This window comes from Vidua chalybeata, chromosome 1 (genome assembly GCF_026979565.1).
Source record: "Vidua chalybeata isolate OUT-0048 chromosome 1, bVidCha1 merged haplotype, whole genome shotgun sequence".
NCBI classification, from domain to species: Eukaryota; Metazoa; Chordata; class Aves; order Passeriformes; family Viduidae; genus Vidua; species Vidua chalybeata.
The window spans coordinates 54,183,208-54,208,509 of record NC_071530.1 but is presented as its reverse complement, the minus strand read 5'-3'; the positions used below and the strand labels follow the sequence as shown (position 1 = coordinate 54,208,509).

Here is a 25,302-nt window from a genome sequence, read left to right as displayed (position 1 = left end):
GGCAGCTGCCTAGGTTCTTGCTTCTTGACCAACTCACTGTTGCCCTTCTTTTCAGCAGCTGCCACCGTGTTCTCTGCATCTCGCAGCCTCTGGGGAGCAACAAGAATTTCCAAGGTGGGATGCATGACGACTATGTCAAAACCCAGGAAAGTTGTCCTGGAACACTTTCCATTGGCATGCCAAAAGTGAATTCAAGAGGCAGGAGAGCAGCAGCCACCGTCCTGCAGCTGTCTGCGAGCTTCGCACACAAGCCGGCTTCTTCGCGGCTTCGTTCTTCGCCTCTTGCAAGCTACCGCGATCTCCGGCTGCCGGTGGACAAGAAGCGGCTACTTCGCGCTCAGATCACTGGAGCGGCAGCGGTGCGCTCCGAAGAGCCGCTTCTGCCGAAAGACGCCGGCAAGCGGCACTTGCTTTCGGCCAGCTCCGGAGCTGCGTATTCTGCCTCTCTAGTCGCCTACATCATAGCCAAAAGCTTTTCCGCTCCAGTTGTCAAGGAGAAAGTGTACCAGCACTGCTCACTTAGCCCGACCTTGCCAGGAAATAAGATTTGCTGCACATTCCAAGGACACTTCATTTTCCTGGGCAAGCGGCAACCTTCTGGCAGATGGCCGTGCTCTCTGCCCACTCCTGCCCAGTTCTTGGTACTAGCGGCACGTTGCAGCCTGGCGAAGGCAAGAAACCTGGAGAGCTGTCACAGAGCAGAAGGGCAGCTGAGATGCTGAAAAGCAGCAAAGCTGAACAGCCTGCCTCAGCTTCAGCAGTGTGTAATTGACTGAAGGCGAAAAAAGCAAGCAGCAGAGCAGCGGGCTTCTGTGCGCACTGAAGGCAATTGCAAGAATCCAGCAGCTGCTCCTTGCCAAGAACAGGCAGCTGCCTAGGTTCTTGCTTCTTGACCAACTCACTGTTGCCCTTCTTTTCAGCAGCTGCCACCGTGTTCTCTGCATCTCGCAGCCTCTGGGGAGCAACAAGAATTTCCAAGGTGGGATGCATGACGACTATGTCAAAACCCAGGAAAGTTGTCCTGGAACACCTTCCATTGGCATGCCAAAAGTGAATTCAAGAGGCAGGAGAGCAGCAGCCACCGTCCTGCAGCAGTCTGCGAGCTTCGCACACAAGCCGGCTTCTTCGCGGCTTCGTTCTTCGCCTCTTGCAAGCTACCGCGATCTCCGGCTGCCGGAGGACAAGAAGCGGCTACTTCGCGCACAGATGAGTGGAGCGGCAGCGGTGCGCTCCGAAGAGCCGCTTCTGCCGAAAGACGCCGGCAAGCGGCACTTGCTTTCGGCCAGCTCCGGAGCTGCGTATTCTGCCTCTCTAGTCGCCTACATCTTAGCCAAAAGCTTTTCCGCTCCAGTTCTCAAGGAGAAAGTGTACCAGCACTGCTCACTTAGCCCGACCTTGCCAGGAAATAAGATTTGCTGCACATTCCAAGGACACTTCATTTTCCTGGTACTAGCGGGCACGTTGCAGCCTGGCGAAGGCAAGAAACCTGGAGAGCTGTCACAGAGCAGAAGGGCAGCTGAGATGCTGAAAGCAGCAAAGCTGAACAGCCTGCCTCAGCTTCAGCAGTGTGTAATTGACTGAAGGCGAAAAAACAAGCAGCAGAGCAGCGGGCTTCTGTGCGCACTGAAGGCAATTGCAAGAATCCAGCAGCTGCTCCTTGCCAAGCACAGGCAGCTGCCTAGGTTCTTGCTTCTTGACCAACTCACAGTTGCCCTTCTTTTCAGCAGCTGCCACCGTGTTCTCTGCATCTCGCAGCCTCTGGGGAGCAACAAGAATTTCCAAGGTGGGATGCATGACGACTATGTCAAAACCCAGGAAAGTTGTCCTGGAACACTTTCCATTGGCATGCCAAAAGTGAATTCAAGAGGCAGGAGAGCAGCAGCCACCGTCCTGCAGCAGTCTGCGAGCTTCGCACACAAGCCGGCTTCTTCGCGGCTTCGTTCTTCGCCTCTTGCAAGCTACCGCGATCTCCGGCTGCCGGAGGACAAGAAGCGGCTACTTCGCGCACAGATCACTGGAGCGGCAGCGGTGCGCTCCGAAGAGCCGCTTCTGCCGAAAGACGCCGGCAAGCGGCACTTGCTTTCGGCCAGCTCCGGAGCTGCGTATTCTGCCTCTCTAGTCGCCTACATCTTAGCCAAAAGCTTTTCCGCTCCAGTTCTCAAGGAGAAAGTGTACCAGCACTGCTCACTTAGCCCGACCTTGCCAGGAAATAAGATTTGCTGCACATTCCAAGGACACTTCATTTTCCTGGGCAAGCTGCAACCTGCTGGCAGATGGCCGTGCTCTCTGCCACTCCTGCCCAGTTCTTGGTACTAGCGGGCACATTGCAGCCTGGCGAAGGCAAGAAACCTGGAGAGCTGTCACAGAGCAGAAGGGCAGCTGAGATGCTGAAAAGCAGCAAAGCTGAACAGCCTGCCTCAGCTTCAGCAGTGTGTAATTGACTGAAGGCGAAAAACAAGCAGCAGAGCAGCGGGCTTCTGTGCGCACTGAAGGCAATTGCAAGAATCCAGCAGCTGCTCCTTGCCAAGCACAGGCAGCTGCCTAGGTTCTTGCTTCTTGACCAACTCACTGTTGCCCTTCTTTTCAGCAGCTGCCACCGTGTTCTCTGCATCTCGCAGCCTCTGGGGAGCAACAAGAATTTCCAAGGTGGGATGCATGACGACTATGTCAAAACCCAGGAAAGTTGTCCTGGAACACCTTCCATTGGCATGCCAAAAGTGAATTCAAGAGGCAGGAGAGCAGCAGCCACCGTCCTGCAGCAGTCTGCGAGCTTCGCACACAAGCCGGCTTCTTCGCGGCTTCGTTCTTCGCCTCTTGCAAGCTACCGCGATCTCCGGCTGCCGGAGGACAAGAAGCGGCTACTTCGCGCACAGATGAGTGGAGCGGCAGCGGTGCGCTCCGAAGAGCCGCTTCTGCCGAAAGACGCCGGCAAGCGGCACTTGCTTTCGGCCAGCTCCGGAGCTGCGTATTCTGCCTCTCTAGTCGCCTACATCTTAGCCAAAAGCTTTTCCGCTCCAGTTCTCAAGGAGAAAGTGTACCAGCACTGCTCACTTAGCCCGACCTTGCCAGGAAATAAGATTTGCTGCACATTCCAAGGACACTTCATTTTCCTGGTACTAGCGGGCACGTTGCAGCCTGGCGAAGGCAAGAAACCTGGAGAGCTGTCACAGAGCAGAAGGGCAGCTGAGATGCTGAAAAGCAGCAAAGCTGAACAGCCTGCCTCAGCTTCAGCAGTGTGTAATTGACTGAAGGCGAAAAAGCAAGCAGCAGAGCAGCGGGCTTCTGTGCGCACTGAAGGCAATTGCAAGAATCCAGCAGCTGCTCCTTGCCAAGCACAGGCAGCTGCCTAGGTTCTTGCTTCTTGACCAACTCACAGTTGCCCTTCTTTTCAGCAGCTGCCACCGTGTTCTCTGCATCTCGCAGCCTCTGGGGAGCAACAAGAATTTCCAAGGTGGGATGCATGACGACTATGTCAAAAACCAGGAAAGTTGTCCTGGAACACTTTCCATTGGCATGCCAAAAGTGAATTCAAGAGGCAGGAGAGCAGCAGCCACCGTCCTGCAGCAGTCTGCGAGCTTCGCACACAAGCCGGCTTCTTCGCGGCTTCGTTCTTCGCCTCTTGCAAGCTACCGCGATCTCCGGCTGCCGGTGGACAAGAAGCGGCTACTTCGCGCACAGATCACTGGAGCGGCAGCGGTGCGCTCCGAAGAGCCGCTTCTGCCGAAAGACGCCGGCAAGCGGCACTTGCTTTCGGCCAGCTCCGGAGCTGCGTATTCTGCCTCTCTAGTCGCCTACATCTTAGCCAAAAGCTTTTCCGCTCCAGTTGTCAAGGAGAAAGTGTACCAGCACTGCTCACTTAGCCCGACCTTGCCAGGAAATAAGATTTGCTGCACATTCCAAGGACACTTCATTTTCCTGGGCAAGCTGCAACCTTCTGGCAGATGGCCGTGCTCTCTGCCCACTCCTGCCCAGTTCTTGGTACTAGCGGGCACATTGCAGCCTGGCGAAGGCAAGAAACCTGGAGAGCTGTCCCAGAGCATAAGGGCAGCTGAGATGCTGAAAAGCAGCAAAGCTGAACAGCCTGCCTCAGCTTCAGCAGTGTGTAATTGACTGAAGGCGAAAAAGCAAGCAGCAGAGCAGCGGGCTTCTGTGCGCACTGAAGGCAATTGCAAGAATCCAGCAGCTGCTCCTTGCCAAGCACAGGCAGCTGCCTAGGTTCTTGCTTCTTGACCAACTCACAGTTGCCCTTCTTTTCAGCAGCTGCCACCGTGTTCTCTGCATCTCGCAGCCTCTGGGGAGCAACAAGAATTTCCAAGGTGGGATGCATGACGACTATGTCAAAACCCAGGAAAGTTGTCCTGGAACACTTTCCATTGGCATGCCAAAAGTGAATTCAAGAGGCAGGAGAGCAGCAGCCACCGTCCTGCAGCTGTCTGCGAGCTTCGCACACAAGCCGGCTTCTTCGCGGCTTCGTTCTTCGCCTCTTGCAAGCTACCGCGATCTCCGGCTGCCGGTGGACAAGAAGCGGCTACTTCGCGCACAGATCACTGGAGCGGCAGCGGTGCGCTCCGAAGAGCCGCTTCTGCCGAAAGACGCCGGCAAGCGGCACTTGCTTTCGGCCAGCTCCGGAGCTGCGTATTCTGCCTCTCTAGTCGCCTACATCTTAGCCAAAAGCTTTTCCGCTCCAGTTGTCAAGGAGAAAGTGTACCAGCACTGCTCACTTAGCCCGACCTTGCCAGGAAATAAGATTTGCTGCACATTCCAAGGACACTTCATTTTCCTGGGCAAGCTGCAACCTTCTGGCAGATGGCCGTGCTCTCTGCCCACTCCTGCCCAGTTCTTGGTACTAGCGGGCACATTGCAGCCTGGCGAAGGCAAGAAACCTGGAGAGCTGTCCCAGAGCATAAGGGCAGCTGAGCTGCTGAAAAGCAGCAAAGCTGAACAGCCTGCCTCAGCTTCAGCAGTGTGTAATTGACTGAAGGCGAAAAACCAAGCAGCAGAGCAGCGGGCTTCTGTGCGCACTGAAGGCAATTGCAAGAATCCAGCAGCTGCTCCTTGCCAAGCACAGGCAGCTGCCTAGGTTCTTGCTTCTTGACCAACTCACAGTTGCCCTTCTTTTCAGCAGCTGCCACCGTGTTCTCTGCATCTCGCAGCCTCTGGGGAGCAACAAGAATTTCCAAGGTGGGATGCATGACGACTATGTCAAAACCCAGGAAAGTTGTCCTGGAACACTTTCCATTGGCATGCCAAAAGTGAATTCAAGAGGCAGGAGAGCAGCAGCCACCGTTCTGCAGCAGTCTGCGAGCTTCGCACACAAGCCGGCTTCTTCGCGGCTTCGTTCTTCGCCTCTGGCAAGCTACCGCGATCTCCGGCTGCCGGAGGACAAGAAGCGGCTACTTCGCGCACAGATCACTGGAGCGGCAGCGGTGCGCTCCGAAGAGCCGCTTCTGCCGAAAGACGCCGGCAAGCGGCACTTGCTTTCGGCCAGCTCCGGAGCTGCGTATTCTGCCTCTCTAGTCGCCTACATCTTAGCCAAAAGCTTTTCCGCTCCAGTTGTCAAGGAGAAAGTGTACCAGCACTGCTCACTTAGCCCGACCTTGCCAGGAAATAAGATTTGCTGCACATTCCAAGGACACTGCATTTTCCTGGGCAAGCTGCAACCTGCTGCAGATGGCCGTGCTCTCTGCTCACTCCTGCCCAGTTCTTGGTACTAGCGGGCACGTTGCAGCCTGGCGAAGGCAAGAAACCTGGAGAGCTGTCACAGAGCAGAAGGGCAGCTGAGATGCTGAAAAGCAGCAAAGCTGAACAGTCTGCCTCAGCTTCAGCAGTGTGTAATTGACTGAAGGCGAAAAAGCAAGCAGCAGAGCAGCGGGCTTCTGTGCGCACTGAAGGCAATTGCAAGAATCCAGCAGCTGTTCCTTGCCAAGCACAGGCAGCTGCCTAGGTTCTTGCTTCTTGACCAACTCACAGTTGCCCTTCTTTTCAGCAGCTGCCACCGTGTTCTCTGCATCTCGCAGCCTCTGGGGAGCAACAAGAATTTCCAAGGTGGGATGCATGACGACTATGTCAAAACCCAGGAAAGTTGTCCTGGAACACCTTCCATTGGCATGCCAAAAGTGAATTCAAGAGGCAGGAGAGCAGCAGCCACCGTCCTGCAGCAGTCTGCGAGCTTCGCACACAAGCCGGCTTCTTCGCGGCTTCGTTCTTCGCCTCTTGCAAGCTACCGCGATCTCCGGCTGCCGGAGGACAAGAAGCGGCTACTTCGCGCACAGATGACTGGAGCGGCAGCGGTGCGCTCCGAAGAGCCGCTTCTGCCGAAAGACGCCGGCAAGCGGCACTTGCTTTCGGCCAGCTCCGGAGCTGCGTATTCTGCCTCTCTAGTCGCCTACATCTTAGCCAAAAGCTTTTCCGCTCCAGTTGTCAAGGAGAAAGTGTACCCGCACTGCTCACTTAGCCCGACCTTGCCAGGAAATAAGATTTGCTGCACATTCCAAGGACACTGCATTTTCCTGGTATTAGCGGGCACGTTGCAGCCTGGCGAAGGCAAGAAACCTGGAGAGCTGTCACAGAGCAGAAGGGCAGCTGAGATGCTGAAAAGCAGCAAAGCTGAACAGCCTGCCTCAGCTTCAGCAGTGTGTAATTGACTGAAGGCGAAAAAGCAAGCAGCAGAGCCGCGGGCTTCTGTGCGCACTGAAGGCAATTGCAAGAATCCAGCAGCTGCTCCTTGCCAAGCACAGGCAGCTGCCTAGGTTCTTGCTTCTTGACCAACTCACTGTTGCCCTTCTTTTCAGCAGCTGCCACCGTGTTCTCTGCATCTCGCAGCCTCTGGGGAGCAACAAGAATTTCCAAGGTGGGATGCATGACGACTATGTCAAAACCCAGGAAAGTTGTCCTGGAACACCTTCCATTGGCATGCCAAAAGTGAATTCAAGAGGCAGGAGAGCAGCAGCCACCGTCCTGCAGCTGTCTGCGAGCTTCGCACACAAGCCGGCTTCTTCGCGGCTTCCTTCTTCGCCTCTTGCAAGCTACCGCGATCTCCGGCTGCCGGAGGACAAGAAGCGGCTACTTCGCGCACAGATCACTGGAGCGGCAGCGGTGCGCTCCGAAGAGCCGCTTCTGCCGAAAGACGCCGGCAAGCGGCACTTGCTTTCGGCCAGCTCCGGAGCTGCGTATTCTGCCTCTCTAGTTGCCTACATCTTAGCCAAAAGTTTTTCCGCTCCAGTTCTCAAGGAGAAAGTGTACCAGCACTGCTCACTTAGCCCGACCTTGCCAGGAAATAAGATTTGCTGCACATTCCAAGGACACTGCATTTTCCTGGTACTAGCGGGCACGTTGCAGCCTGGCGAAGGCAAGAAACCTGGAGAGCTGTCACAGAGCAGAAGGGCAGCTGAGATGCTGAAAAGCAGCAAAGCTGAACAGCCTGCCTCAGCTTCAGCAGTGTGTAATTGACTGAAGGCGAAAAAGCAAGCAGCAGAGCAGCGGGCTTCTGTGCGCACTGAAGGCAATTGCAAGAATCCAGTAGCTGCTCCTTGCCAAGCACAGGCAGCTGCCTAGGTTCTTGCTTCTTGACCAACTCACAGTTGCCCTTCTTTCCAGCAGCTGCCACCGTGTTCTCTGCATCTCGCAGCCTCTGGGGAGCAACAAGAATTTCCAAGGTGGGATGCATGACGACTATGTCAAAACCCAGGAAAGTTGTCCTGGAACAGCTTTCATTGGCATGCCAAAAGTGATTTCAAGAGGCAGGAGAGCAGCAGCCACCGTCCTGCAGCAGTCTGCGAGCTTCGCACACAAGCCGGCTTCTTCGCGGCTTCTTTCTTCGCCTCTTGCAAGCTACCGCGATCTCCGGCTGCCGGTGGACAAGAAGCGGCTACTTCGCGCACAGATCACTGGAGCGGCAGCGGTGCGCTCCGAAGAGCCGCTTCTGCCGAAAGACGCCGGCAAGCGGCACTTGCTTTCGGCCAGCTCCGGAGCTGCGTATTCTGCCTCTCTAGTCGCCTACATCTTAGCCAAAAGCTTTTCCGCTCCAGTTGTCAAGGAGAAAGTGTACCAGCACTGCTCACTTAGCCCGACCTTGCCAGGAAATAAGATTTGCTGCACATTCCAAGGACACTGCATTTTCCTGGTACTAGCGGGCACGTTGCAGCCTGGCGAAGGCAAGAAACCTGGAGAGCTGTCACAGAGCAGAAGGGCAGCTGAGATGCTGAAAAGCAGCAAAGCTGAACAGCCTGCCTCAGCTTCAGCAGTGTATAATTGACTGAAGGCGAAAAAGCAAGCAGCAGAGCAGCGGGCTTCTGTGCGCACTGAAGGCAATTGCAAGAATCCAGCAGCTGCTCCTTGCCAAGCACAGGCAGCTGCCTAGGTTCTTGCTTCTTGACCAACTCACTGTTGCCCTTCTTTTCAGCAGCTGCCACCGTGTTCTCTGCATCTCGCAGCCTCTGGGGAGCAACAAGAATTTCCAAGGTGGGATGCATGACGACTATGTCAAAACCCAGGAAAGTTGTCCTGGAACACTTTCCATTGGCATGCGAAAAGTGAATTCAACAGGCAGGAGAGCAGCAGCCACCGTCCTGCAGCTGTCTGCGAGCTTCGCACACAAGCCGGCTTCTTCGCGGCTTCGTTCTTCGCCTCTTGCAAGCTACCGCGATCTCCGGCTGCCGGTGGACAAGAAGCGGCTACTTCGCGCTCAGATCACTGGAGCGGCAGCGGTGCGCTCCGAAGAGCCGCTTCTGCCGAAAGACGCCGGCAAGCGGCACTTGCTTTCGGCCAGCTCCGGAGCTGCGTATTCTGCCTCTCTAGTCGCCTACATCATAGCCAAAAGATTTTCCGCTCCAGTTCTCAAGGAGAAAGTGTACCAGCACTGCTCACTTAGCCCGACCTTGCCAGGAAATAAGATTTGCTGCACATTCCAAGGACACTTCATTTTCCTGGGCAAGCGGCAACCTTCTGGCAGATGGCCGTGCTCTCTGCCCACTCCTGCCCAGTTCTTGGTACTAGCGGGCACGTTGCAGCCTGGCGAAGGCAAGAAACCTGGAGAGCTGTCACAGAGCAGAAGGGCAGCTGAGATGCTGAAAAGCAGCAAAGCTGAACAGCCTGCCTCAGCTTCAGCAGTGTGTAATTGACTGAAGGCGAAAAAGCAAGCAGCAGAGCAGCGGGCTTCTGTGCGCACTGAAGGCAATTGCAAGAATCCAGCAGCTGCTCCTTGCCAAGCACAGGCAGCTGCCTAGGTTCTTGCTTCTTGACCAACTCACTGTTGCCCTTCTTTTCAGCAGCTGCCACCGTGTTCTCTGCATCTCGCAGCCTCTGGGGAGCAACAAGAATTTCCAAGGTGGGATGCATGACGACTATGTCAAAACCCAGGAAAGTTGTCCTGGAACACCTTCCATTGGCATGCGAAAAGTGAATTCAAGAGGCAGGAGAGCAGCAGCCACCGTCCTGCAGCAGTCTGCGAGCTTCGCACACAAGCCGGCTTCTTCGCGGCTTCGTTCTTCGCCTCTTGCAAGCTACCGCGATCTCCGGCTGCCGGAGGACAAGAAGCGGCTACTTCGCGCACAGATCACTGGAGCGGCAGCGGTGCGCTCCGAAGAGCCGCTTCTGCCGAAAGACGCCGGCAAGCGGCACTTGCTTTCGGCCAGCTCCGGAGCTGCGTATTCTGCCTCTCTAGTCGCCTACATCTTAGCCAAAAGCTTTTCCGCTCCAGTTCTCAAGGAGAAAGTGTACCAGCACTGCTCACTTAGCCCGACCTTGCCAGGAAATAAGATTTGCTGCACATTCCAAGGACACTGCATTTTCCTGGTACTAGCGGGCACGTTGCAGCCTGGCGAAGGCAAGAAACCTGGAGAGCTGTCACAGAGCAGAAGGGCAGCTGAGATGCTGAAAAGCAGCAAAGCTGAACAGCCTGCCTCAGCTTCAGCAGTGTGTAATTGACTGAAGGCGAAAAACCAAGCAGCAGAGCAGCGGGCTTCTGTGCGCACTGAAGGCAATTGCAAGAATCCAGCAGCTGCTCCTTGCCAAGCACAGGCAGCTGCCTAGGTTCTTGCTTCTTGACCAACTCACTGTTGCCCTTCTTTTCAGCAGCTGCCACCGTGTTCTCTGCATCTCGCAGCCTCTGGGGAGCAACAAGAATTTCCAAGGTGGGATGCATGACGACTATGTCAAAACCCAGGAAAGTTGTCCTGGAACACTTTCCATTGGCATGCGAAAAGTGAATTCAAGAGGCAGGAGAGCAGCAGCCACCGTCCTGCAGCTGTCTGCGAGCTTCGCACACAAGCCGGCTTCTTCGCGGCTTCGTTCTTCGCCTCTTGCAAGCTACCGCGATCTCCGGCTGCCGGAGGACAAGAAGCGGCTACTTCGCGCACAGATCACTGGAGCGGCAGCGGTGCGCTCCGAAGAGCCGCTTCTGCCGAAAGACGCCGGCAAGCGGCACTTGCTTTCGGCCAGCTCCGGAGCTGCGTATTCTGCCTCTCTAGTCGCCTACATCTTAGCCAAAAGCTTTTCCGCTCCAGTTGTCAAGGAGAAAGTGTACCAGCACTGCTCACTTAGCCCGACCTTGCCAGGAAATAAGATTTGCTGCACATTCCAAGGACACTTCATTTTCCTGGGCAAGCTGCAACCTCTGGCAGATGGCCGTGCTCTCTGCCCACTCCTGCCCAGTTCTGGTACTAGCGGGCACGTTGCAGCCTGGCGAAGGCAAGAAACCTGGAGAGCTGTCACAGAGCAGAAGGGCAGCTGAGATGCTGAAAAGCAGCAAAGCTGAACAGCCTGCCTCAGCTTCAGCAGTGTGTAATTGACTGAAGGCGAAAAAGCAAGCAGCAGAGCAGCGGGCTTCTGTGCGCACTGAAGGCAATTGCAAGAATCCAGCAGCTGCTCCTTGCCAAGCACAGGCAGCTGCCTAGGTTCTTGCTTCTTGACCAACTCACTGTTGCCCTTCTTTTCAGCAGCTGCCACCGTGTTCTCTGCATCTCGCAGCCTCTGGGGAGCAACAAGAATTTCCAAGGTGGGATGCATGACGACTATGTCAAAACCCAGGAAAGTTGTCCTGGAACACCTTCCATTGGCATGCCAAAAGTGAATTCAAGAGGCAGGAGAGCAGCAGCCACCGTCCTGCAGCAGTCTGCGAGCTTCGCACACAAGCCGGCTTCTTCGCGGCTTCGTTCTTCGCCTCTTGCAAGCTACCGCGATCTCCGGCTGCCGGAGGACAAGAAGCGGCTACTTCGCGCACAGATCAGTGGAGCGGCAGCGGTGCGCTCCGAAGAGCCGCTTCTGCCGAAAGACGCCGGCAAGCGGCACTTGCTTTCGGCCAGCTCCGAGCTGCGTATTCTGCCTCTCTAGTCGCCTACATCTTAGCCAAAAGCTTTTCCGCTCCAGTTCTCAAGGAGAAAGTGTACCAGCACTGCTCACTTAGCCCGACCTTGCCAGGAAATAAGATTTGCTGCACATTCCAAGGACACTGCATTTTCCTGGTACTAGCGGGCACGTTGCAGCCTGGCGAAGGCAAGAAACCTGGAGAGCTGTCACAGAGCAGAAGGGCAGCTGAGATGCTGAAAAGCAGCAAAGCTGAACAGCCTGCCTCAGCTTCAGCAGTGTGTAATTGACTGAAGGCGAAAAAAGCAAGCAGCAGAGCAGCGGGCTTCTGTGCGCACTGAAGGCAATTGCAAGAATCCAGCAGCTGCTCCTTGCCAAGCACAGGCAGCTGCCTAGGTTCTTGCTTCTTGACCAACTCACAGTTGCCCTTCTTTTCAGCAGCTGCCACCGTGTTCTCTGCATCTCGCAGCCTCTGGGGAGCAACAAGAATTTCCAAGGTGGGATGCATGACGACTATGTCAAAACCCAGGAAAGTTGTCCTGGAACACCTTCCATTGGCATGCCAAAAGTGAATTCAAGAGGCAGGAGAGCAGCAGCCACCGTCCTGCAGCAGTCTGCGAGCTTCGCACACAAGCCGGCTTCTTCGCGGCTTCGTTCTTCGCCTCTTGCAAGCTACCGCGATCTCCGGCTGCCGGTGGACAAGAAGCGGCTACTTCGCGCACAGATGACTGGAGCGGCAGCGGTGCGCTCCGAAGAGCCGCTTCTGCCGAAAGACGCCGGCAAGCGGCACTTGCTTTCGGCCAGCTCCGGAGCTGCGTATTCTGCCTCTCTAGTCGCCTACATCTTAGCCAAAAGCTTTTCCGCTCCAGTTCTCAAGGAGAAAGTGTACCAGCACTGCTCACTTAGCCCGACCTTGCCAGGAAATAAGATTTGCTGCACATTCCAAGGACACTGCATTTTCCTGGTACTAGCGGGCACGTTGCAGCCTGGCGAAGGCAAGAAACCTGGAGAGCTGTCACAGAGCAGAAGGGCAGCTGAGATGCTGAAAAGCAGCAAAGCTGAACAGCCTGCCTCAGCTTCAGCAGTGTGTAATTGACTGAAGGCGAAAAAGCAAGCAGCAGAGCAGCGGGCTTCTGTGCGCACTGAAGGCAATTGCAAGAATCCAGCAGCTGCTCCTTGCCAAGCACAGGCAGCTGCCTAGGTTCTTGCTTCTTGACCAACTCACTGTTGCCCTTCTTTTCAGCAGCTGCCACCGTGTTCTCTGCATCTCGCAGCCTCTGGGGAGCAACAAGAATTTCCAAGGTGGGATGCATGACGACTATGTCAAAACCCAGGAAAGTTGTCCTGGAACACTTTCCATTGGCATGCGAAAAGTGAATTCAAGAGGCAGGAGAGCAGCAGCCACCGTCCTGCAGCTGTCTGCGAGCTTCGCACACAAGCCGGCTTCTTCGCGGCTTCGTTCTTCGCCTCTTGCAAGCTACCGCGATCTCCGGCTGCCGGTGGACAAGAAGCGGCTACTTCGCGCTCAGATCACTGGAGCGGCAGCGGTGCGCTCCGAAGAGCCGCTTCTGCCGAAAGACGCCGGCAAGCGGCACTTGCTTTCGGCCAGCTCCGAGCTGCGTATTCTGCCTCTCTAGTCGCCTACATCATAGCCAAAAGCTTTTCCGCTCCAGTTGTCAAGGAGAAAGTGTACCAGCACTGCTCACTTAGCCCGACCTTGCCAGGAAATAAGATTTGCTGCACATTCCAAGGACACTTCATTTTCCTGGGCAAGCGGCAACCTTCTGGCAGATGGCCGTGCTCTCTGCCCACTCCTGCCCAGTTCTTGGTACTAGCGGGCACGTTGCAGCCTGGCGAAGGCAAGAAACCTGGAGAGCTGTCACAGAGCAGAAGGGCAGCTGAGATGCTGAAAAGCAGCAAAGCTGAACAGCCTGCCTCAGCTTCAGCAGTGTATAATTGACTGAAGGCGAAAAAGCAAGCAGCAGAGCAGCGGGCTTCTGTGCGCACTGAAGGCAATTGCAAGAATCCAGCAGCTGCTCCTTGCCAAGCACAGGCAGCTGCCTAGGTTCTTGCTTCTTGACCAACTCACAGTTGCCCTTCTTTTCAGCAGCTGCCACGGTGTTCTCTCATCTCGCAGCCTCTGGGGAGCAACAAGAATTTCCAAGGTGGGATGCATGACGACTATGTCAAAACCCAGGAAAGTTGTCCTGGAACACTTTCCATTGGCATGCCAAAAGTGAATTCAAGAGGCAGGAGAGCAGCAGCCACCGTCCTGCAGCTGTCTGCGAGCTTCGCACACAAGCCGGCTTCTTCGCGGCTTCGTTCTTCGCCTCTTGCAAGCTACCGCGATCTCCGGCTGCCGGTGGACAAGAAGCGGCTACTTCACGCACAGATGAGTGGAGCAGCAGCGGTGCGCTCCGAAGAGCCGCTTCTGCCGAAAGACGCCGGCAAGCGGCACTTGCTTTCGGCCAGCTCCGGAGCTGCGTATTCTGCCTCTCTAGTCGCCTACATCTTAGCCAAAAGCTTTTCCGCTCCAGTTCTCAAGGAGAAAGTGTACCAGCACTGCTCACTTAGCCCGACCTTGCCAGGAAATAAGATTTGCTGCACATTCCAAGGACACTTCATTTTCCTGGGCAAGCTGCAACCTTCTGGCAGATGGCCGTGCTCTCTGCCCACTCCTGCCAGTTCTTGGTACTAGCGGGTACGTTGCAGCCTGGCGAAGGCAAGAAACCTGGAGAGCTGTCACAGAGCAGAAGGGCAGCTGAGATGCTGAAAAGCAGCAAAGCTGAACAGCCTGCCTCAGCTTCAGCAGTGTGTAATTGACTGAAGGCGAAAAAGCAAGCAGCAGAGCAGCGGGCTTCTGTGCGCACTGAAGGCAATTGCAAGAATCCAGCAGCTGCTCCTTGCCAAGCACAGGCAGCTGCCTAGGTTCTTGCTTCTTGACCAACTCACAGTTGCCCTTCTTTTCAGCAGCTGCCACGGTGTTCTCTCATCTCGCAGCCTCTGGGGAGCAACAAGAATTTCCAAGGTGGGATGCATGACGACTATGTCAAAATCCAGGAAAGTTGTCCTGGAACACCTTCCATTGGCATGCCAAAAGTGAATTCAAGAGGCAGGAGAGCAGCAGCCACCGTCCTGCAGCAGTCTGCGAGCTTCGCACACAAGCCGGCTTCTTCGCGGCTTCGTTCTTCGCCTCTTGCAAGCTATCGCGATCTCCGGCTGCCGGAGGACGAGAAGCGGCTACTTCGCGCACAGATCACTGGAGTGGCAGCGGTGCGCTCCGAAGAGCCGCTTCTGCCGAAAGACGCTGGCAAGCGGCACTTGCTTTCAGCCAGCTCCGGAGCTGCGTATTCTGCCTCTCTAGTCGCCTACATCTTAGCCAAAAGCTTTTCCGCTCCAGTTCTCAAGGAGAAAGTGTACCAGCACTGCTCACTTAGCCCGACCTTGCCAGGAAATAAGATTTGCTGCACATTCCAAGGACACTGCATTTTCCTGGGCAAGCTGCAACGTGCTGGCAGATGGCCGTGCTCTCTGCCCACTCCTGCCCAGCTCTGGGTAGTAGCGGGCACGTTGCCGCCTGGCGAAGGGAAGAAACCTCTGAAACGATACGCGGAATAAATCAATAGACTCCATAACCTGGGGTAGTTATGAAGTGGGTATGTATGTCAGCGCCCGACACAAGTGAGATAGCTCTCCAAAACTTGTGCCCGAGCCTCAGTCTGACCCACACTTTTATTCTTAAAGTCGTTCCATATGGAATCCATTGCACAACTTTTTCATGCATATTCAACCCCTGGCCCCGCCTGTCCTCGCTTCTCATGCTAAGTAAGTCCACGCCCTTCTGGGCATGCGTGGTTTGCTGTGGTGGTCGTACGGGGGTCTCTTGGTGGTCCTGAGGCTGAAGATTGTGGTTTTCCTCATGATTGAACTTTTGAACTTTTCCTCTCTGCGCATGCGCTTTTGGTCCTTTGGTGCTTATCCGAGTACGTCTGTCAGCCTTGATAGGCTTGGAGACAGAGGAGCTTCTTTATCTGGGTTCTTTGCTTCTTCTGGTATTGTTCTTTATGCAAGAAGCTTCAGAAATTTGCATTTTCCTATGCCCTTTGTACTAGCAGAGGTTTCTTAAGTAAAAGGTTGAAAATTCAACACATAACTCTACAAGCTAAATTAGAAATGCTTAATTCATTTTGTTAACCTAACTCTAAAAATCTCTGCCTCAGTCCCCCCTTTTCTTAAAATATAGTAAATTCTTTTACTACAGGGGTCTTGATTTAAATTCTGATCTACTATCATGACCGTCCTCTTTCAGTAAGATTCTATGAGTTCTAGAGAGTGATGTCAGACTGGCCATGTGTTTTAACATCCTCGAATTCTACATGAGTGTTAAAGTAGACATCATTAAACTTACAGTAACTAAAATTAATAGAATTATAATTGGGTGACATAAAGTGTTCTAAACAGCGTATTTCACTAGTTATGACTTGTGTTTATTAGCTAGTGATTGGTGCTGGATACACCAAGGTAAGAGACTTAACATACAGGAGGTTAGTGACATGTCTTGGGTAGACATTCTCTTTCGTACCCCATATGGTTTTTCATAAAGCAATTCAAAGTGGTTTAGCTTTTCTTTAGTCTTGTGTTTGGTTCGGATCTGCAGTAGTGTTAATGGGAGGGATTGAGTCCATGACAAATTAGCTTCTTGTCCCAATTGTACAATTTGTTGTTTGTTCAAATGATTCATTTTTTTTACCTGACCACTTGATTGTGGGTTAAATGGGGTGTGAAGTTCTCAGTCTATGTTCAAGTATTGGCTAACTTGTTGCACGAATTTTACAATAAAATGTGGTCCTCTATTTGAGGAGATTGTGGCCAGGACTCTAAAGCGTGGTATGTTTTCTTGTACCAATACCTTAGTTACTTCTTGAGCTTTAGAAGTCCTGGTGGGGAATGCTTCTGGCCATCCTGAAAAGGTATCTGTTAGCACCAGTAAAAACTTACACCCCCCTTTTCTTGGCAATTCTGTACAATCAATCTGCCATTGCTGCTCCGGCCCATGACCCTTCCTAATCTGGCTAAGCTTTGGTTTGGGAGTATTTTTGGGGTTGGTCTGGAGGCAAAGGTCACATTGTCGAGTTGTAAATGTCTGGTTATGCTAGAGCATCAATACCCCAATGGTTTTCTGGTGTTCTTCCTTTATTAGGGACCATAATAAATACGAGGCTAGAACTAATTTTCCTTCTATGGTGGCCCATCCCTCTTGGTTATAGTCTCCTTTTGCTCATAGATTAATTTTTTTTCTAGTTTGTTGTATCTTGGCTTACCTTTAGGGGAAATTTGCCCGTCTGGAATCAGGGCTGCCTCAGTTATGACCTCAATTCTTGCTGCTTCCTTTGCTTCCCTATCTGCCAGCTCGTTTCCTTCTTCCAATTCTGAGTTTATCTTCTGATGTGCCTTAATGTGCATGATCGCTACTTTCTCTGGCAACTGGACTGCTTCTAGAAGTCGCAGTACTTCTGATGCATCTTTAATATTTTTCCCTTGAGAGTTCAGCAGTCCTCTCTCTTTCTAAATGGCTCTGTGAGCATGCACTACTCCAAATGCATACTTCGAGTCCGTGTAGATGTTTATTTCTTTCCCTCTTGCCAATTCTAGGGCCCGAGTTAGAGCAATTATCTCGGCCTTCTGTGCAGAGGTATTTGTTGGCAGGGGCCCAGATGATATTACTTCCTTGCACGTTGTAACTGCCTACCCGGCGTGCCGTTTTCCACTGATGATATAACTGCTTCCATCAGTAAACGAGACTTCTGCATTCTCCAGAGGGGTGTCCTTCGAGTCAGGGCAGCTGGAGTAGGTGGCTTCAATGGTCTCCAGGCATGTTCCATGCTCCGCTGGTTCCCCTTGGTTTCTACTGAGGAAGGAGGCTGGATTGACAATGTTAGTCACTACTATCTCTACATCATCTTGCTCCACTATGATAGCTTGGTATCTCAGGAGCCGTTGTGGGGAAAGCCAATGCCCACCTTTTACCTCTAGCACTGCAGACACTGTGTGAGACACTAGCACAGTTCTTTTCTGGCCTAGGGTGAATTTGTGTGCCTCTTGGATGTTCAGTACGACTGCTGCAACAGCTCTGAGGCACCCAGGCCACCCTTTAGCTGCTGTATCCAATTGCATAGAGAAGTAAGCCACTGCTCTCCGATATGGGCCGAGGTCCTGTGCTAGTATTCCTAAGGCGATTCCTTGCTTCTCATGGGAGAATAAAAGGAAAGGCTTACTCACGTCCAGCAATCTCAGGGCTGGAGCTGACATGAGGGCTTTTTTCAGCTGCTTGAAAGCTTGCGTAGCTTCCTTTGTCTCTTGGATGTTCCTGCTTTCAGTTGCAATCAGTTCATATAAGAGCTTAACAAACAGTCCATAGTTATAGATCCATAACCTGCACCACCCTGTCATCCTCAGGAAAGTTCGTAGTTCCTTTACAGTCTGAGGTTTTGGGGTCTGGCATATTGCCTCCTTCCGGCTTTGGCCCAAGGTACGTTGTCGAGTACTGACTTCGTAGCCCAGATAAGTTACTTTCTGTTTTACTACTTGGGCTTTTTTCTTTGATACTCGGTACCCTTGGAGCTCCAAAAAGTTCAAGAGGCTTATCGTCCAGGCCATGCATGCTTCCCTTGTCCGTGTGGCTATCAGGATGTCATCTACGTACTGTAGCAACTTCCCTTCCTCTGGAGGGGTTTCTCAGGTCTCTAATTCTTTTGCAAGTTGTTCTCCAAACAAAGTGGGTGAGTTTTTGAATCCTTGTGGGAGTCTGGTCCATGTCAGTTGAGTTCTTCGCCCGCTCTTAGGATTTTCCCATTCAAATGCAAAAATTTTCTGGCTTCGTGGATAGGAAGGCAAAAGAAGGCATCTTTTAAATCTAAAACGGTAAACCAAGTTAGCTCGGCTGTTAAGCAAGTTAATAACGTGTAGGGATTGGCCACCACAGGATACAGATCCTCAGTTACCTTCTTTATGGCCCGCAGATCCTGTACTAACCGGTATGACCCATCAGGTTTACGAACTGGTAGGATAGGGGTATTAACACTTACATAACATAAGTTGTAACAAGGTATTCTAGACAATATCATGGTCATCAATGGAAGCAATATTTGATTGAACTTTTTCAGTTCTGAGGGTTCGTAACTTGTGTTTGTCGGTCACAGCAGGGAAGCACAGTGAGGCTGCTTAACAGGGCAGGATGCATACATATACTTTCCTTCGTCGACATTCACTTAACTTTATTTTTACTTACTCTTACACATAACAAAACAACCACAACAACAAGGTACCTTTTATTTTTCAACACACCTATTACACTTTTAGGTGTCCCTGGCTAGTCCCAGTCTTCTTGGATACCCCTCAATCTAGCTGTGTGGTTCCCAACTCTAGATCCTGTCAGACTTATCTTCAAACTGGCAAAATTTTTACTCAATCTTGGGTGCTCTCAACAACCCAGCAAACTTAATTCTGGCTGCTCTTGGAATGTTAATCCCTCAACCCAGCAGGTTTGACTTAACCCTGGATGCTCTTGGAACATTAATCCCTCAATCCAGCAGGTTTGAATCAACCCTGGATGCTCTTGGAACATTAATCCCTCAATCCAGCAGGTTTGATCTTGGATGTTCTTGGGCATTCTTATCCCTCCATCCAGCAGAATTTTTATGGGCCCCTCCTACACATTTTACCTTTTATTTTTCCCCAATAGATTATGCCAAGAAAACCCTCTTTTTACCTTTTAATTATTTTTTTTTCTAATTAATTACCTTTTACTCCCCCCCCACACACACACACTAAGGGGTCCCACTCTTTCTCTGAGACCCAGTCCCAGGCGGGGGTTCTCTCACTCTTTTTATCACTCGCTTCGTCTCTTTACTGGCCGCTTTTCTCGCGAAAAAGACGGAAAAGCAGCATGGGAGACTGCCGCTCTCGCTTAGCAGGTCTGGGGTAACCAGCCCGCCTCTGTCACGATCCGCTTCTTGCGGGGTGTCGTGATGGTTCTTTTCACCGATCCCAAAAGTGCAACAAAGGCAAACAACAAGGGACTATCAGTTAATCACAACAAATGCACCTTTATTAGGGGCCAAAACAGTAAACGCGATAGTGGGGATCTGAAAGGAGATAAAAGGATAGAGAGAGAAGAGGGATATGGAATAGCTACCAACACAGGCGAGATCCTCAGTGCTCCGGACGATGGGGATCCATCTGTCGTGTCGGGGGAGTCTTCGAAGTTCTGGTCGACTTGGGGGTCCAATTATAGTCCACAGAGGAGAGAGGGGGGGAACAAGTGTAATAATGAAAGTCCATTGTAATCGCCCCGAGGGAACAGGTGAGTCCACAGTAACCACCAAAGCAAGACGAATCCAATGAAGAATAAGTCCATTTGAATCACTGAAGGGAAACAGGTCATGTCATTAGTGGTCAGACCACCAATTTCCCCTCCTCCCTATAGCAGGGGTCTCAGTCTCAGTCCTTGGGAGGAGGGTTCTCATTCTTTGTTTGTCACAGTGGTAACGAGGCAGATGAGGGGTCTTCAATGAAGGACCCGGGGAGTCACCCCAAAAGTTCATTTGGCTTAAGAACGGAGATTAGAAGCAGGCCGCGCATCAGGCTGTCCCGTGCTGGGTCCACGTCAGGTCTTTGCCAAGTCCTTGCCAAGTCCTTGCCAAGTTCTTACCAGGCCTTGTTCGGAACAGCCAGCGTGACGGTTCAGTGGTTCCACCTGTGCTGTGTCCTGTTCTAAGCCGGAACTACAGTGGGGGATGGGATTCTTTCTTGTGGCAATCGGAAGGCAGAATGGAAAATGAGGGGCTTCAGACGGGCTCTTACACCACCCCGTGACTGACGATTGCCCTCGAAAGATCTTCATCAGCAGGATTCCATGGTGTCGTCGTGGAGTCTTCAGGACTCGTCAAGTGTTGGCAGCACGTCGCAGGGAAAAGAGAAGAGGAAAAGGGAAAGAAAGAGAAAACAGGAAAACTAAAACAATCACAACATATTAGTAATCACAACAAATTATAATTAAACAATAAGCAAAATACAATTAGTAAATCAATAATAGTTATTTAAATAATAATCAATATTAATCAATTAAACAATAAATTGATCAAATAATAAACCAGTATAATCAATATTAAACAGTAAAGTAACAAACCTAGTATAATCGATATTACTCAGTACAATTTTATAAACAATAAACAAAAATAATTAAAACAGTGATTAGAGCAAATCATAAAAGAAAATTATGTAAAACATATCTTCTAACCTTATAATCTTCTTGTGTCTACAGTCCTGGGAACATCTATAGTGTAAAGGATGTCGGCCAAGTGGTGTGCATTAATTATAGATGTTAATTTTGTTCATCGTTTCATCATTCTCCAATTTACAATAAGCAAGATTACTGATAAAACAAAACCAATCATAACTAAAACCAGAAGAACAACAATGGGATGGCACAATTTGTTCAGGATACCGGTGGTGGTGGGTGACCACCCGAAAAGGGTATCCCACCACTTGTGCTCAGCATCACTTTTCACCCTTTCTACAACACGATGTATTTCTTGCACATCATGATGAACAGTTACCAGAGTTTTCTGTCCATTCCCCTTGATTTTTCCTAGGATCTCTATTAGATCTTGATGAAGTAATAATTGCTTTACCAGAGTAAGGTTCATCCCAATGGGAGTAGGCAGTAGCTTGTGAATCAACGTGAGATTGGATTCTAAAAGTTCATGTGAAGTAACTGGAGCTACAAAAGAAAAATCACATCCTGCAATTTTAGTAAAGTTACAAGCACAAAAATTTGAATGATTTTTAGTATCTACTACTGTACTTTCTATAAACACAGTATCACAAGCGGTTCTGAAGCAGGCACACCCATTGTCTGTATATACAAGGACTGTTTCAGAAGTCTCGTTAGGATGAATATCAAAATGACAGCTATTTTGTTCTGTGTCCAGACAAATATCTTGAGCTACAATTGCATTACCTTCACAGATAAACCCTAGTTGTTCTCAGATGGTACAGGACTCTAAATTGACAGTTTGCCATTTGTCATCAATTTGACGGGCCCATTCTCTATGTTCAGAAGGATAGAAAGTGGGTCCATCATGATTTAATCCTAGTGCAATGATAGGGAATATCAAATGCACCGAGGCATTTCTTATGGTCAGCACAAATGCTGTGGCTGTGTTTGTGTTAGGGTCATAGGTAAAATTCACTAAATTCCACCAGGATTGGAAATCTCTTTCGAAGTCAGTGGCACTGTCCCAGACTATTTTCCTAATCTCAGTAGGAAAAGTGCCTTCTTCACCTTCTCTTATAATTGAGGCAGCAACTGACTGCATCCATAATTGAGCCTGGATACAGCTAAGAGCTAAGGAAACGTTGCTTTGTGTGGCATTAAGTCCATCAATTATCAATTTGCTATTATTTACATTTATCTTTTCCCAATTTGGTAGAATGTTTGATAGCAACCACTGATGTGTTCCCAAGGCTGATAAGGACGATTGCAGTGGTTGTTGTATTTTGGTTAAATCTTTAGTTGTGGAAGCCAATTTATTCATTAATACTTCTGAATCAATACTATTTAGGATTCCCAATCCTGTCCCCACAAGACCAGTTACGTCTCTTGGCACCCGGTTTTTAGGAGGGTTCCACTGTCGCAGCCAGGTTGTCCAACCCTGAAAAGAGGTCTGCAAAAAGGGTGAACAAGCTGGTTGTATTTCTGAGATATTGTTTTGCATCAGCAATTTGACTTGTTTAAGAGACCATAACAGATTAAACAATATCTGCTGTTGGCCAGTTTTCCTGATTATATATGGTCCAATTCCAAAGATTTTCGGGCTAAGTGTAACCAGTGGTTGGGTGGTAGGTGTCACAACATTAACATCAAGTCCTACTCCAGTATTTGAATCAATACTTTAAACTTAAAAAACAAAAACAAAAACAAAACAAAACAAAAAAAAGTGCTTCGGTATTTTTGGACCAAAACCAAACTACTTCTACAGTTTGTGTTAATGTGTAATTGTGCCAACAATCCTGTATGCTTGGGTGCGTACACACCTTTTTGTGCTTAAAGAGATCCTTTCACTTTTTCTGCATGCTACCACAATTAGTTCAGACCACGGCCACTCAGCTGGTTTCTGGCCATGGGGTTGTGGTAGGATGCAGAAAAGTATTACCAGTTTTATCATGGATTAGGTGGTCTTCATGTCCCTCGGGGTTCTTCTGAAAAAGTAAACACAACAGAATTCTGCTGCCGAGAGGCAGAAAAGTTAGAATGATGGAATTATCCAGCATGTATTTGTCCAATGCTCTTTCCCTAGAGCACTAGAGGCTTCCCATGCATATTTATTCAGAGGGGGTTTTAGCACAAGTGCTACTAGTCCTATAGTAAGAGAGGTCCACCAGAACAGGTTGGCCAGGGTCATGAGCTGGATTATTAGGATCATTTGGTACAGAGCATAGGAGTCAGTGTAGATGCAGACCAAAGAGGAATTCTGTGCTTCTTGTTGAAAAATACTCCAGACAGCTATCAGCTCCCCAATGTGTGTACTACCTTCTCCCTCTGTAATCATTTGCTCACCAGAGGAAAAGTGGAGGGCTTCTGCCCTATATTTCCATACTTTTCCTTCCCCTTTAGCAGAAGCATCAGTAAACCAAGAGTTTGCTGATTGTTTGGGGCAGAAAGGAGGGGTTACTTTGATTACAGAGGCAGGTTTGTCCAAGCTCTCAGTTTCTTGGATTAGTAAAGTTTTTACAGGTCCTTCTGTCATTGAGAAGAAGTTACAGTAATGTTCAAGCTGAGCATACCACTTTCTCACTAAGGCCCTCTGGGCCACCCCGTCAGGAGGGGGAGTCCCACTAGTGGCTGTCTTAATAACCTTGAAGGGGCCTCTCAATACAATTGGTTGTTTTCGTGCAATTTTTTCTACTTCTAGGAAAGCTAAGATAACCATCAACAATCCTTTTTCCCAGGTAGTGTATCTTTTCTCAGCATCTTTGGAACCACGGGAGTAAAAACCAACAGGTCTTGTCAGACCCTCAGCACCCCGCTGCCATATGTGTACTGACAGCCCTGAGGAGGCAAATCCCCATTCCACCTGGAAAGGATCTGTAGGATGGATAGGGGTCACTGCTTGATGAGCTGTTGCTTCAAAAATCAGCAATTGCAATGCTGACTCCTGAGAAAGACTCCAATCCCATTTCACCCCTTTCCTCAACAAGTCATAAAGGGGAACAAATGGGTCCTTCTGCTTACTAGGAAATCTAGCTGGTCTTTCTACAGGAGATACAGCTGCTATCGTTTTTTGGAAGGAGAATTGCTGTAGGTTTGAGTGATTCTGGAAGCCCACAAATTAAAGGGGTCATTATCTTGGGCTTCACAGGTAATTGCATCAGGGATTCAAAGCCAGGAATTAATTTCTTTTTGTGAGTCGTTTGCAGGCAAGCAGCTTTGTGCACATTTTCCAAGAGTTGGTCGGGGGTACTAATTCTAGCTATGGGATCTCCCCTTTCCAAGGGCTTGTTCCCCGGCCCAAAAAGCTGCACGCTGTGTCAGGGACCATGTGTCACCTTTCTCTCCTGTTGTTAAGAAGACACCATGTCCCCAATACCCAGTGGCTTCCTGTTTTAATTGAATTTGATCACCACCAGTGAGGGACACCCGGAAAACACATTCTGTTTCTGATTCATGTGGAGGGTGTCCATATTCCCTTTTAAGCTTAGCTAGCTCGGTGGCAGTGTTTAGTTGTGATGGTATGTGTTTGGCTGTGATGTGAGGTTCGAGATCATCATCACTGAGATAGTTCTACTCTGTTTAATCAAGGGTCTCAAGTGGTGGCAGCAATGTTCCCCACAATTACTTGCTGCTTCAAGTTCTTGATGAGGATAGATTTGTTTCATGTGAGGAGTTTCCTTCTCCTCAAGCTCTGTAGAGGAATCAGCATGATGTGATTTGTTAATATGTTCCTCTGTTAAGGCAGCTCGCAATGCATAGATCACATCTTTTGCTTCATAGAACTGTTTTGCAAAATTTCAACTAGATTTTGAAGGGAGTCTATTAGAGCATGTTCCTCACTTCTTCGCTCAAAGCCATTTTCTATAGCTGCCGTAAGGCAAGCTCCCAAAACTGAGCATAAGATAGTTTTATTTTTGCCCAGTTTGAATTTTGTTTCATGTTGTAATGAACACACTCTATCAATAACATTTTCTAAGTTCAACCAATTACTCTGCGCCCATTTTTCTCCTTCCGTAGAAGGTCTGGCATTGTGTTTGGCTAGTAGTGCATAAAATTCAGCTTTAATTTCAAGGCTAAGATTGTCACTCATTTTGTGAAGGGACCAAAACCACGACAGGGAGCTACAAACTTAAGTTCCACAAAACTACACAGCCCTCGCTGTGTCGCCCTTCGCTTCCCTGGCTGGGTGAAAGGACAATAATCTGCCTGCGAGGCTCTGCTTAGTTGCTTCAAGTTGTCCTTCCTTCCCAGACCAGATACACACAACAACAACAAAACAACAGTGTCCCGCCTTTTGCACTAAGGGATCCTTTATGAATTTCCAAAGACAGTGTGGGTGCCTTTTCAGCTGCAACCCTTCTGTCTAGACAGAAATCCTGTCCGTGACGCCAATTTTAATGTCACGATCCGCTTCTTGCGGGGTGTCGTGATGGTTCTTTTCACCGATCCCAAAAGTGCAACAAAGGCAAACAACAAGGGACTATCAGTTAATCACAACAAATGCACCTTTATTAGGGGCCAAAACAGTAAACGCGATAGTGGGGATCTGAAAGGAGATAAAAGGATATAGAGAGAGCGAGAGAAGAGGGATATGGGAATAGCTACCAACACAGGCGAGATCCTCAGTGGTCCGGACGATGGGGATCCGTCTGTCGTGTCGGGGGAGTCTCCGAAGTTCTGGTCGACTCGGGGCTCCAGTTATAGTCCACAGAGGAAAGAGGGGGGAG

At 50.4% G+C, this 25,302-nt stretch overlaps 1 long non-coding RNA gene across 11 annotated transcripts; it reads right to left on the bottom strand.

Annotated features, from left to right (window-relative positions):
• Window positions 1-19,386: 19,386 nt before the first annotated feature.
• On the bottom strand, window positions 19,387-25,290 carry LOC128786652 (uncharacterized). Of its 11 annotated transcripts, none has more exons than XR_008430414.1 (5): window positions 25,181-25,290; window positions 20,994-22,563; window positions 20,600-20,734; window positions 19,892-20,313; window positions 19,387-19,725 (listed from the first exon to the last, which is right to left on the bottom strand). It is a non-coding gene; the product is annotated as an uncharacterized LOC128786652 (long non-coding RNA). The 11 variants fall into 11 exon arrangements; XR_008430415.1 differs by having other exon boundaries at window positions 20,600-20,635; XR_008430413.1 differs by having other exon boundaries at window positions 20,600-21,082; window positions 21,323-22,563.
• Between the last annotated feature and the right edge of the window lie 12 nt (window positions 25,291-25,302).